The sequence below is a fragment of the Populus nigra genome, chromosome 2 (assembly GCF_951802175.1).
Source record: "Populus nigra chromosome 2, ddPopNigr1.1, whole genome shotgun sequence".
Taxonomy (NCBI): domain Eukaryota; kingdom Viridiplantae; phylum Streptophyta; class Magnoliopsida; order Malpighiales; family Salicaceae; genus Populus; species Populus nigra.
The window spans coordinates 42,449,548-42,463,840 of NC_084853.1; the positions used below are offsets into that span (position 1 = coordinate 42,449,548).

Consider the following 14,293-nt stretch of genomic DNA (forward strand, 5'->3'; position numbering starts at 1 on the left):
CTAAACTCTTATTATTATTATTCTTATTATTATTATTATTATGATAAAATTAAATTAAATATTGAAAATATAATTTTTAAAAACATACAGAAAAATTAGAGGGTCAAAAACAAATTATGAAACTTACAATTGAATGAAAAAGCCCTATTTATAGATAAATATATTTTGATTTTTCATCTTCTATAATCCAAGAAATAGAATCTAAATAAAATAAAGAGTTTTTTTTCGTTAGTGTTATTTTGCTATTATTAGTATTTTAATCATATTTTTCATTAAATTCCGTTTTATTGGTTGAAAATAAAATTCATATAACTTAAACTTAAATAAGTAGCAGAAATTAACAATTAATAGGTATATGTAAATAAAATAATACACGATTAATATATAAATTGCACACTCTTGAATATTGCAGAACAATTTCTCTCAACAACATGCATATTGCGCAATTGTTTAATTTCATGATGTCTATCAAAGAATTAAAACATTATAAACGCAGAAGAAAATTGGTCCTTCACTACTTAATTTGTTGTGCAAAGAATTTGAAGACTCGATGGACCTTGCATTCACTACATTTCTCTCTTCGGCACTCAGTCACTATCACGCTCTTCAGAACCATCATCAATATAAATTATTGGAATAGGAGATGGCGGCATTGTATTTTGAGCAACACCATTAACAGTTACTGGAACGGAAGTTTCTCTGACATCACTTTCTCCCCTTTCCCTTCTTCTACCTCGCCACGGCCCGAACCCAGAATAATAGTAAAACTGGTTTGCATTTGAACTCGGAAAGTGCCCTTTATTTGTAGCCCTTGTCTGACCTTTGAGTGCCCTAGTTGCAGGTTTCTTGATAGAGGGGTCTGTAACACCCAGGCAACCGGAACCACTACTTCTCTTATGAGGTTTTACTATGTTCAAGTGATGGTCACATATTGACTGTGCTTCTTTGCACTCATTTATGCAAAGCAATTCCTTGCCTTTAGCCTTGTCGAAGTGCAGTATCTTTACCCCTCTCTTGATTTTGAGCTTGTTCTCTCCTTTCATTTCTTCATTAGTGTTGAACCCTTTTTTCTCCGGGCTTCTTCCATGTTATAAATAACATCATTTAAAAAACACCATGCAACTTTCCAACAATATTTTTAAAAAATGTACAGTACTGCTTAAAAAACCTTAATATATACTCGACAAATAACAGTGCCATGTAATTAAATCCAACAAAAAGTACCATACAAAATAGTGTGTGTGCGTGTGTGTGTATAAATTAAATTACCTTTGAACGGCGCCAATAGATTTCCCGAAGCTTTCCTTCCCACTAAAACAACGATGATCTCCTTCTCCAAACTGAAAAGAAAAATGTATAAATAAAACCAAAACAGCATTAAGTAGCGAACCAAAGGATGATAAAATAAATATTGAGAGAGGTACATAATATTAACCTAATCTGCCATTTACAGGCCAACACACGACAAAACCAAGAAAGAAAATACGCTTAATGAAACAAGACAGCGGCCCCCTTCAAAACCCTAGAAAGATATACATAGAGAAAATGTAGGTATGGAAATGATTAATTGATGGATAGAGTAGTGAAGAGAACTTAAATTGATCAAGCTAAGAGTGTGGAAAGAGAGGAGAGAACTCAGATTAACCTGATGAAGAGAAGGTGAACAAATCTCTTTAGAGAATGGAATCACGTCCCACGGAGACTGGTTTAGTTGGCAAATGGTTTTTGGAACTGTTTGGTGGGGTCCCAATGTACTTTCCAGGAACATGAGTGGAGAGAACTCCCCATTTTTACGAATCCTCATATCAAAGAGAGCAAGAGAGAAGACAGATTGGGTTCTCTTTACTATTTTGCAGATTTTCTTTTTCTTAATAAAATTGTTATATCATGTCTCCTTGTTTGGTTATGTGTTCTTTTGGACGGTTTTACATCCAATTGACAGCTCATATTTTGTCCAAATTCACACAATAATATTACACGTTCTCAGTCTTCGCTAAAATCTTATTGTCACTCTCTTACATTCCATATAAAAACAGGTAGTTCAAATGCTTTCCTTTTGAAAATTAGCTGCAGATCTTAAGTTCTGTAGTTAGTAGGATAGTCTAATGTCACAGCACGAACAAAAAAATGATTGCCACTACAACAGAACTTTAGGGGCTATTGTTCAGCTTTTCAAATACGCGGGGCTAAATTTCCATGCTGAAAGCATAAATGGAATCCGCAACCTGCACAAAATACAAGAAAACACTTGAGGGTCTAGCTGCTGTGGTCAATCGTGTGACTTGTTCCGCCCTCGTCCCGGGTTCGACCTTCTATGTGCACGTCTGTCACCCCCGCGGTGCCTTACCTGCTCCTGGGCTTGATGTCCAGCGGGCCGTGGGGAATAGTCGTGGTGCGCGCAAACTGGCCCGAACACCCCACGTAAATCAAAAAAAAAAAAACACATATCACCGGACCACAAAAAATTCTTGACAGAGGCAGGGACTTCTTGAATATGGTAAGAAATGTTTTGCTCATAAAAAATACCTCTTGATTTTCTTAAAGAAGTCGATTATATATATACCTTTTATGAATTTTAATTTTTGGGTGATTCAAGCACGTCACACAAAATATCTCCAGACACAAGGATATATATAATGCTGGTAAAAAAAAATCTAATTTATTTAATAATGTGATTCGTTAATTGCCTATGGGGGAATTCAACTAACCCGCAAGCATGAGAACAGAATTGGTCATCGTCACTTCCATTGCTCTGAACATTGGTTCCCAGGGCATGAGAAGTCAAGAATTGAAGGCACTTTAGGCACGATCAACACATGCGTCCACCTATGGAATAATGGAATGGCAATGATTAGGAGGCGCCTTCTGACAAGGAATGATACTTGCTAGCTAACTTCCAATAAAAATACCGATCACCAGCTATCATGGTCTACTATATATATCCTGGGAAGGTAGGGCGTCAATTATTCAAGGATCCCTGTTCATGAAGATGGGTCCTCCCATGCTGACTGCCTCAGGCGCCTGCCTGAATTCCGATGGGGTAATAGACACGTAATTGCCTCACAGCCATTGAATGCAAACTACTGAGATGCTCAATAGCTTTCACTAATTCTTGTCCTTAATTGATTTAAGATCTTAACATAGAGAGGCTTATGTCCCACCAATTGCCTTCACTGTTTTGAGGACCCCGTCTAATACTCCCGCTGCTTGAATCTCAGGGAGGTAAGAGTATTCCTGGAGCTTGAATCCTTGAATCTCAGGGAGGTAAGAGTATTCCCGGTGCTTGAATCTCAGGGAGGTAAGAGTATTCCTGGAGCTTGAATCCTTGAATCTTGCTGCAAAAATGATAACGTAGTATCCATGGGAGCTTTCTTCAGGATAATGTGACATACCAGTGATTTCAAAATAAAAATAAACAAGAAAAACCTTCAATTGCTTCTTTTTTTTTCCCAAAATTAGAAAAGGGATCTTTTATTTTAAATGTTGATGAGAATGAACTAATATGTTCGATCTTGATATTAGGTTTTAAAAAGATCAGCTTCTTGAGGTCTTTCATCCTTTCATTCTAACGATGGTGGTTATATTTGCTGATGGAAGGTGAAACCGTGTTGCACTAGCAATGGGAATCAAACGAATGTTCCCGGAATTGAAGATCAAGCCGGTGGTGCCGGCCTACCCTTTTTTATTTCTCTTGATGAATGAAGACCATACGAATACAGAAAAGGAAATCAAGCCCGTGGTGCATACTGTTTAGGCCTTTCACCGTGGGCTCCGACAATGGGGCACCCAAACCACCTTCTTCTTCTTTTTATGTTACCCGTGCACTAAAATATTTAGGCCTCCACCTTCATGTGACCTCTGTTTCACCGTTAATTTTAGAACGGCCCCGGCCTTTTTTATTTCTTTTTACCTGTGTGATATGTATCATGGTGCAAGATATTTTTTTTATGTGATTTTTATTTAAAAATTTATTAAAATAAATTTTTTTTATTTTTAATACTCATACACCAAAACCATCAAAAAAATTTAAAATAAATATCAATTTATTTTTTTAAAATAAAACATACTTTAAAAATAAAAATTATCACATTGCTAAACACTCTGATTACAATAAAATAAATAAATTAACTGACCAAAATACCCTGCATTGGCATGATAAAAGCAAGGATGTTATTCGAATATTAAAACGGACCTCCTTCGTGGACGGGTTTTTATATCTTTAGGAAACTTTGAAAATCCCTCGTTGACCAACATCATTGCATTTTCTTTTTTTTATTGGGAAATTCATTGCATGATGAAATAAAATTGAATCGTGAATGATATTAGCGAAGACATAGCATGTGGGCAGCATTGATTACACAAATAAATCTTTTATTAAAATATTTTTTTTAATATTTAAGCTAATAGATGTAAAAGGAGAATAATGCATAGTAATTAAAGGTGAAGTAGAGTTTACATAGGAGAGTAAAAGTGTATATAATATAGAAAAAATGTGCATAGTAGGGGAAATAGTATGTGATCTTGTGTGCCTGTGTGCCATCTTCTATTGTATGGGTGACCTTGGATATTTATACTTTTGGGCACTAAGGTCACGTGGTTTATCTGACAAAAGAGTGGAGGAGAAAATTTTATTTTTCATCCATGTAACCCGTAAAATGAGTGGTTGAGTGTAGCGTCATACTAAATAAGATAGGTGTTTTAATTATATTTGGTTTTATTATTAATAGAACAGGTAGGCAATTATTATCCATTGATGAGAAAGGTCGGCACTTCACTAATAATTTCAAGAGATCAAGCGCTGCAATGGAGAATTAGGTGTGCATCACGTAACACCAATGGATGGTGGGCACTACATAACACCAGTAGATGGTGTACAAAATTGTTATGACTTTTTAAAGTTTGTAATATTGTGCTATAATGCGTGTCAGGGTAAGAAATTTATGTGGTATCAGGTCGATGCAGTAGCTTAGAACGAGGCTACTTAGGTTGGCTAAGCAAAGTGGTTCGATTGGGCGGCTTAATTGAACTGCTCTATAACGTTTTTTGTATCATATGTTATAGTATTGGAATCCATGACATAGATCCTCTCGTGTTAACTTAAAGGGTGTTTGTTTTTGTGGTAGCGGTTTTGTTTAGAACAGACCACAGAAATAAAATGTTTGGTTACCATTTAAACCATAATTTTAGAATGTGAGACCCGCTGAAATTAGCGATCCAAGCATGAGTTCACGAGAAGCATTCCACATTTACTTTTGTTGATTTGTAACCTTAGTTAATTCATCTCTCTCCATCAAAAACTTTTGACAAAAAAGAGAAAAGAATTGTTGTTTCATTGACTAACCAAAACACCTTCATCATCTTTCCAATCGGCCCAGTCTTTTTTTGTGGATCCTTGAGTGATATATAGTTCTGCTTATCTTGTTACTTTGCTTTTTTATTATTATGAGATTGAAAACCCGAGGTCACACCTCATTTTGTTCTTTTTAAACAGAGATTTTTTACCGCAAAAACGAGTGAGCAAACTCTTGAAGGGCAAAAATTACCCTCATCTTCTTCCAAGATCCCTAATATTTTTCCATTAGATTTGTTTTCCTTTCTCTGCTTCTTTTTTATTCTAACAAACCATTGTCATTTACATCAATAGATCTTGATAAGCTAACTTTGACAACTTATTACGTCTATTTTTACTCTCTACATTTTAGATGTAATGTAACTTTTTATCAAGCCAAAACAATCACCTTCATCTTTGCTATGTTAAAAATTTTCATTTTTTTTATTACGGGGATAAAAGTTATGGCCTGCTAATTCTTATGGTTCAACAAGAAGAAGACAACCTAAACCGTGATTGTAAACTGTAGATAGGGGATTGCTAGTTGAGGAATCCAATTTTTTCTTTTAAAATCCTCAATTCAAAAAAATATATAAAATGAAATCAATTGTATGATATTGATGATTGTATAGATTACATAACGTTTTTAGAATTCTTTACCTTGACCATATCATCTTTCAATTATATGTTTAGGTTTTTAGGTAATGTATGTAAATCTTAAACAACCCTGAATTTAGGTTTGCATGTTTAATTAATCAATTGCCACTTGCATTGTGAAATGTTTTTTTTTATCACCATTGTGATCAACATTGTGCCATTGCCTCTTTTTAGTTTTGAATGATAAGTTGACATCTAATTAATTGTTTTATCATCCATAATCAAATAGATATGCATTGAATCACAAAAGTTACGTGAATATTAGCTCAAAACCTATCACCAATTCCATTGTTATTGATTGGCAATGAACTCTAAAAGGAATAATATGTTTCAGCATTTTATCATAAAGTTCAAATAGAAATGGTGGTGATAATGATGACAATATAGATGACGGTAACGATGATAAAAACAATGAAAATGATGTTGATGAGAAAGAAGAATTGTTTTGGTTGAGAGGGTATAATCATTGTAAACTAGTGTTACGCACAACCAAAGCTCTCGCTATATATTATAATAATTATATTTATAAAGAACCTTGTATTGTTTCTTACAATATAGAAATGAAATGGTTGAACAAAATTTTACATGGGCATTGAAAATGTTGTATATGTTTAGGATGGATGCAGTAAAATTTCAAAGTCTTTGCTTTGATTTATAAACCCAATATGGATTAAAACCATTAAGAAGGATAAGTGTTATTGAGAAGGTTGACATGTTTCTTTATACATTAGTGTTAGGTGCTTTTTATAGAAAAGTTCAAGGGAGATTTCAACATTCCAATGAAACTGTTAGTAGATATTTTAATGAAGTTATGTGATCAGTGTGTATGCTAGTAGTAGAAATCATCAAGCCATGAGACCTAAAACTTTCAAACACACCATGATAAATCACCATTAATCCATGATATATACCTCATTTCAAGGTAATTGTAATGTAGTTGTATGCATAAATAATGTTGATTATCATTTGGTATAAATTCCAGCTTGGTATATTCAAAATGATGTTTGTTACTTCTTGTTTTTCATGAAGAATTGTATTGAAGCTATCGATGACATATATGTATGTGCATGTGTATCGGTAGAAAATCAAATATCATATATTGGTAGAAAAGATGTACCGATGCAAAATATAATGGCGGCATGTAACTTTGACATGCAATTTATATTTGTCTAGGTTAGATGGGAAAGTAGCGCACGTGATACGAGAATTTTTTTCTAAGACGATTGACAACCCTAATATCAGATTTCTAAAGCCACTGGATGGTATTGAGGAAGCAAAAAGTAAATGTTATTATATTTAGATAAGTTAATTTTTCAATAAGTGATGGGGATTAAGTTACAAAGAAACAATTTGTTATTGTAGGGAAATACTACATTGTTGACTCTGGATATTCAAATAAGTATGGATTTTTAGAGACATATAGATGTGAAAGATATCATTTTCTAGAATTTTATCGGCGAGGCCAACCACAAAGTCAAGAAAAAATATTCGGTCATGTTTATTCTTTAATATGTTGTGTAATAAAACGTATGTTTGAAATGTGGAAAAAATATGAAGAATTTTGTAGAATATATTTGTGTTTCCATACAAAACACAAATTAAAAAGGAAGTCGCGGCAAGATATGGCATTTAACGAGTTTGATCATCATCCCAATTTTATTCTTATGGATTTTAACCGATGTGGTTGCACGTTCACAAGCTTATGGAAATCAGAGGTCTTGGCATAGAAATTATGTTTGTGATAACATTGTATCAAGTTTAATAGGGCAATAAAATCTTTTTTTTTTTGCAGTGGTTGTATTTCTATTGTATTAATAATGCAATGCACAACGATGTAATTGCAAAATAATAAATTAATTCATATTTTTTTATCATTTTATTTACAATATCAATTTCAACCACAATTTTAACTAAATATATTTTAACATGTTTTTTGTTAAACAACGATTTCAATCATAGTTTTAAACAAACATATATTTTAATCAAACTAAACCACAATTAAAAATAATATTTTTTATTTTAAGCAATTTCATGCGCTATCCAATCACCGATCACTAATGTTTCGAGGCTTAAATCCTCATAAGTGAGAGTAGTGAGAGTTGTTTGCATACTAATAGAGATAATGAGTGCATGAATTTAGAGAAGAATATCCTTTTCTTTTCAAGTGACCAAAGATAATTGGTATTAGAAGGAAGGGGTAGCATAACTATTTGCCATGACATAAAGATACTATGCTTAGAGAAAAATCTCAATTTAAAATTTTAAATTGTTAATGCTTTTAAAAATAATTTTATATATTTTTAAAATACAAATTTTTTTTAAATTTGAGATTTGTACAAAAACATCTAATATGTATTTAATTATAATTTAATTAGTTAGAATGAACATTATAAGATTAAAACTTATAATCATTTAGTCATTAAATATCTCGTATGATATAAATATTAAATAATTATCTCATTATTAATAAACAAGGTAAGTAAATCTGTATTATAATATTTGATAATTTTTAACATTTGCTAAAAATCTAACTTGTAATCTCTTGGTAAATATAAAAAAAAACCAATACAAACAGAAAGAAAGACTTTCAACAAAATTAGTTACAATTCATTTGGTTGTGATTGATTTTTAAAATGTTTTTTTATGTTAAAATATATTAAAATATCTTAAAATAATATTTTTTTTATTTTTAAAATTTTATTTTTAATATCAATATATCAAAACGATCTAAAACGATTTTAAAAAAATTTTGAAGTGAAGAAAAATTCAAATTTTTGCTAAAGCGCAACCGAAAACGCAAAAAGCAAATGGATCTTAGGCTTGCGTTTGGGAACGCGGCTGCGGCCGCGTTCTCAAAAAATTTGAATTTTTTTTTTTTGCTAAAATTTAATATGGTTTGTACGTTTTGGATCGTTTTGATGTGCTGATGTCAAAAATAATTTTTAAAAAATAAAAAAACATCGTTGGCATGTATTTTGGCACGAAAAGTTATTTGAAAAGCACCCGCAACCACACTGCCAAACACGCTCTTAATCTTTTAAGTTATTGATACTTGGGTCCTTGTATAAAGTCTAATTATACTTGTTCCTGGGCTGGGTCTGTTAGTTTTAAATTGTTTAGTCCATGTGTAACCTGGACTGTCAAGTAGCCCGATCAATGAACAAATCTGAATCTGATTTGGTGTTTCAATTTTCTAGTCGACGTGATTATATTTGTGGAGGAAAAGACGCCATGCACGGAAATCATGCTGCCAAACAATTTGGCCATTGATGTATTTGATTGCGACGGTGGAACCGTGTTGCACTGTCGGGAATCAAAAGGATGTTTCAGAATTCAACATCGTGCCGGCGATGCCAACCTTTCATTCTTTTTCTTGAATGAAGGCCACACGATTAGAGGAAGAAAAAAATAGAACGAGCGGGGCTAGCGGTGCTTAATGCTTTGACTTTTCCTCGTGGGCCCTCAAAATTCAACCCTCCACTGCTTCATGTGAGCTGAGCTCTTTTTCTTGTAAATATTGTTGATACACGTAATAAGACATTCAGTCTATTAGAAGTATATAATTAGATTGGTTAAATAAGTAGTCATTATAAAACAATGGTTACTTTAACGAAAAAATAGATTGGTTATTTATCTGAATTGTTGATTATATATAGCATAAAGTTGAAAAACAAATTTACAAGAAAATTAAGTGGTAGATACAATAAGACAGAATAAATAAAGACATGTTAGTTAAAAAATAAAAAAAAAAACAACGACAAAAAAATATCAATATATTAACATTGAATGAAAGTAATTAAAAAATGGACCGTGTTAACTTGAGATGTGTTTGTTTTGAAAAAAAAATCATAAAAAGTAATTATTTCATTGTAAAATTTTTCTTGAAAAATTAGGCATTTCCATTTTTATTTATATGTTAAGAAAAATATATATAAAAAATATTGTATGAGTATTTATACGAAAGTAAAATACTACATAATAAAAACCAAAAGATTAAATCACATATTAAAATATGTATATTTTATGGTTAAATAATGAATCAAGTTGCTTTTTTTTTATTTATTATTATTATTATAACAACAAGATAGGAGAGGCTCGAAGCTTAGACCTTTTCTAGGAGGTAGACATATATTAAATAATAATAATAATTTATATATTATTATTGAAGTTTTTGATGCTCTTCTTCTCCTCTCGGCAGTAATATTTTAATTTTTAATACCACATGGTAAAGAGACAAGACCTAGTGGATAGAGCCGTGTAGACGACATAGTAGGGGGTGGGATGCCAGCCAGGGACAAGAATGATTTGAGTATGATGAGGTAGACGAGGCATTAACTCTCTTTTTTTCTTCAACAACAATATTATTGGGCTTCAATTTCTGTCGAGGCAATCATAAGTGAAATTTCAAAAGAGAAGGAAATACGCAAGGAAGCAAGTCTATAGATGATTCATGCCAGTGAAATCTCCTTGCTAAAATTTATGAGTGAAATATCATTGCAGAAATCTCAAACCTGATTAAGATTCCAAGACAACTCTCCACAGTCTGATTTTCAGCCTGAGAGTGTGCGAAATCCAAAAATCTTCCCACGCACAGTCTAGAAATCTCATCAATCACGTAACTCAATCCCCCACGAAATCTTCTTTCCATCTCAGAATTTCAGCACCTAAGCTCTGCAAATTCCAGATCTCTCACACAATTTGCACATTGACATCTCCACGGTGTGGAATCACAAAATCTGTGCAACTCCACAAAACCCAACACCATTATCTCCATACCTAACCAAAGAGCACACACAGAGTCTACACCATTATCTCCAAACCCAACACCATTTTTTAGGAACGTAGGTTGGATCACGTTCCAAACATGCAGCAGCAAGTTATCCTGGGCAGCATCTTCAAGCAAGCGCTTTAAAGGTGTTAGCCTTGGACCCCACATCATTTCCAAATCATCATCTGTAGCGAGTCAAAATCCCACAGCCATAGTGACCAAATCCTCATCGGTTTTTCCATTTCTTCATATCATATCTGCAAAAGCTAAATAGCCAAAATCCCGGAAAGAAAAGCCAAATCCCCACACATTATTACAAATTCACGATTTCTACAAGAGCCAGAATCTCACAGATAATTTCCAAATTGCCATTTCTACCGAGAAAGAGCATTTCTTTTTAGTTTTTTGTATAATTATGTTTTCTTTCCTCTTAGAAAAAATTCAAAATTATCATGGATGTGAATTTGATTTTATATCAAATATTTGATTCTATCGGTGGGGATAGTGTTTACTTATAATCGAAAATTGAATTTCAAGGACAATATTTCTAAGGGCTTTCTCTTCTTCATAAATATGCCATATTATTTCAAAGTATACATATGAATTGAATACATTCTATTTTTTAATTAAAAAATAAAAGAATATTGATCGCTTTATCGAGCAAGGGATATAAAATTAATATGAGAAGAGGAAAGTGTTACGAAGTTGGAGAACTTCATGCTGAATCTAGGTTTTCCGTGAAAATTCAGTAATTCAAAAACATGTTAATATTTTAAAGCTTAAAAAAACATTTAATAAAACAAGTCATCTATACAGATTATTACTTGGCATTAAATTTTATAAACATGAGCATACTTTTATATCAAATTGTTATGGTCATATTATACTCGTGACTAGAATATTATAAGTTGATTATTCTTAACTAGCTATTAATTATAGCTCTTAACAAGAACTATCGTTAATTATTATAACTCGTTGGTGGGCCATTAAAACTATTTTTAGTGCCGACAACCCTACCCGTCAGAGATTATTACTTCATTGGTGGTCATTTGAGAGCTATTATACAGCCATTCACAAATTCATTCCAAAATACTTTCTTTCATAAATCAGTTTATAAAATATTTTTATAAAAATTCTATACAATGCAATGCACTCACAAACATCATATATAAACAAATCAATTTGAGCATAGCAAGTGCATGATCTTATTTTAAAGATGTAATGCATGTAGTTGAGAAAAAATATACAATTAAAAACTATTTATTTTGTTAAAAATAATAGAACGTGGAAAGATTTATTTAACTTTCTTACTTAAATAACCAGAGTCCAAAATCTCAGCTTAAACAATCTATTCACAAATATATAATCCATTAAAATCTCTCATATACTTAACTATGATACTCTATCAATTACACATTGTCTCCTAGTTGACCATAATTCTTTCATAAAAAATCAAAATCTCATTTTGTTTTTTGGGTTATAAGCTAGACTCGGTTATATTTTCATTCATATATGACTCACGTAGTAATCTTTTTTATATATTTTATAATAAATCCTAAAATCATTATTAGACGTCAATACTAAATAATTTGTATATTCTTTATTATTTTCACTATAACTGTCTCTACAGAAACTGAATTAATGCATTGTTTATGGTGTTAAAAACTAGACAGGATAAGGTTTTCATATAAAAATTGGGTAAAAAATCACATAAATTTAATATAGTTTTTAATTCAAATAGAAGTCTTTATCAAACATCTAAATTAACAACTTTTCACTTTTATACCGAATAATTAATTTAATACTTTCAGACCATTACTATTAAGCACTATTAATACATCTTATAGTTTCATAGATTCTACTATATTTATTATACTTGAACATTTATACAAATAACATTTAAATTTCCATAATTTTATATCCTTTTTATATAGAAAAACCTTAATCAATTCAAAATATTTAAAGATAAAAGGAATTCATGATTCTTACCTTGAAACCATTAAAAAAAAAGGCTTCAATCCTTCAAGGTCAATCCACTTCACTTCTCTTATCTGCATATATCAAAGAAAAAATAACTTTTAAAATTTATTTTCTCTAAACTATTATGAAGTTGTAAAATTAGAGTGGATGAACTATAAGGTTTTATTTTTTCTTTTATATGAACATAGTATTACATGAATTTATTTTTTTCTACTTGGTCTAAAAATAAAATTATATGTAAATTTAGTTTTTATAGGATACTAGCCCAAAAATATTTGGGTTGGGATATTACACATCATACTTAAAAGAACCAGTATTATACATACCCCCTCGTGAAATTAATTATAACAAAAACAATAAATATTGGCTGTGAAGCATGCAGCGGCAAAAAAGCAACCACGTGAAATCCACGGATAGCTCACACGAATGACTAATAAAAGAGGAAGATAACTCCACGTCATAAAGACAGGTCAAATAATTGACGTGGCATTATCTGGTACAAACACACGCCAAACTCGTTGCCCCACATTTATAAAAAGTAGACTCGCTGTTTGAATGCATGTCACGTTCTTCTCGCACACACAATCCCTCCTACCTAATTCACGATCGCTAGCAAGTCACGTGCTCTTCACGATCTTTTTTGACTGTTTTTTAGTGTTTTACTTTTAAGGGAAAACTACAAATCAGTCCCAATATATATACTGAAAAGCAGATCAGTCCCCACATATATCTTTGTAAATATAAAACTTGTGATGGGAAGGGACAAGTCCCATAGAAGATAAGGTAGAAAGTAGCAATATTTCAAAGATTGGAGACTGGTTTGTCAATGAATAAATAGGTTGGATGCTGACTCGTAGTTATCCCTACTTTTGATTGGTTTGTCGAAGGAATCGAGGGCAGATGAGATTGCGACACGTAGTCACGGGGTCCAGCATGAGTAGCACATGGATGGCATGAACGAGTAAACGTGTGTGATTTTATGAGTGGAGGATAATTTGATAAAGACGCCCACCCAAAACGCGTGATAGGGGAGCTGTCGTCACGTGATCAATGAAGATTGAATCTGGTGAACCATCAGCACGTGGAAGGCAGTAGATGGAATCCAAGCTCTTGACATAGCAAGGACTAGAAAAATTAATTCAAGAATAGAATACTTCAATCTAGCCTTTCAAGGATCTTGATTTCGGACACTCCAAAATTAGAAAAATTAAATTACTTGGTTTTTAAATTGCAAGAGAAAAAATATATATATATATATATATATATATATATATATATATATTTGTTTGAATGTGGCGGAGGAGCTGCTGAAGAAGAGGTCAATTTTGTTAAAAAAATCACGAAGTGCGTGCATCTCTTGAGGCCGCCCCGTTCCCGATTATTTTGAATTGTATTTACATACTTAATCACTTATGATTATAGTTATTTAAAAATATAATATATTTTTATTTTGATATAGACGTGTTAGGATCCTTATTTATAATAATAATAATAATAAATACTAGCACTTGCAGTTTTTAATTAATTCTCCACAGTTTTCTTCTTTAGCAATATAAATA

General features: G+C 31.9%; 1 long non-coding RNA gene across 1 annotated transcript; it reads right to left on the minus strand.

Annotated features, from left to right (window-relative positions):
- Window positions 1–10,122: 10,122 nt before the first annotated feature.
- On the minus strand, window positions 10,123–11,260 carry LOC133681346 (uncharacterized). The gene is made up of 2 exons (XR_009836503.1): window positions 10,498–11,260; window positions 10,123–10,364 (listed from the first exon to the last, which is right to left on the minus strand). It is a non-coding gene; the product is annotated as an uncharacterized LOC133681346 (long non-coding RNA).
- Window positions 11,261–14,293: the final 3,033 nt, after the last annotated feature.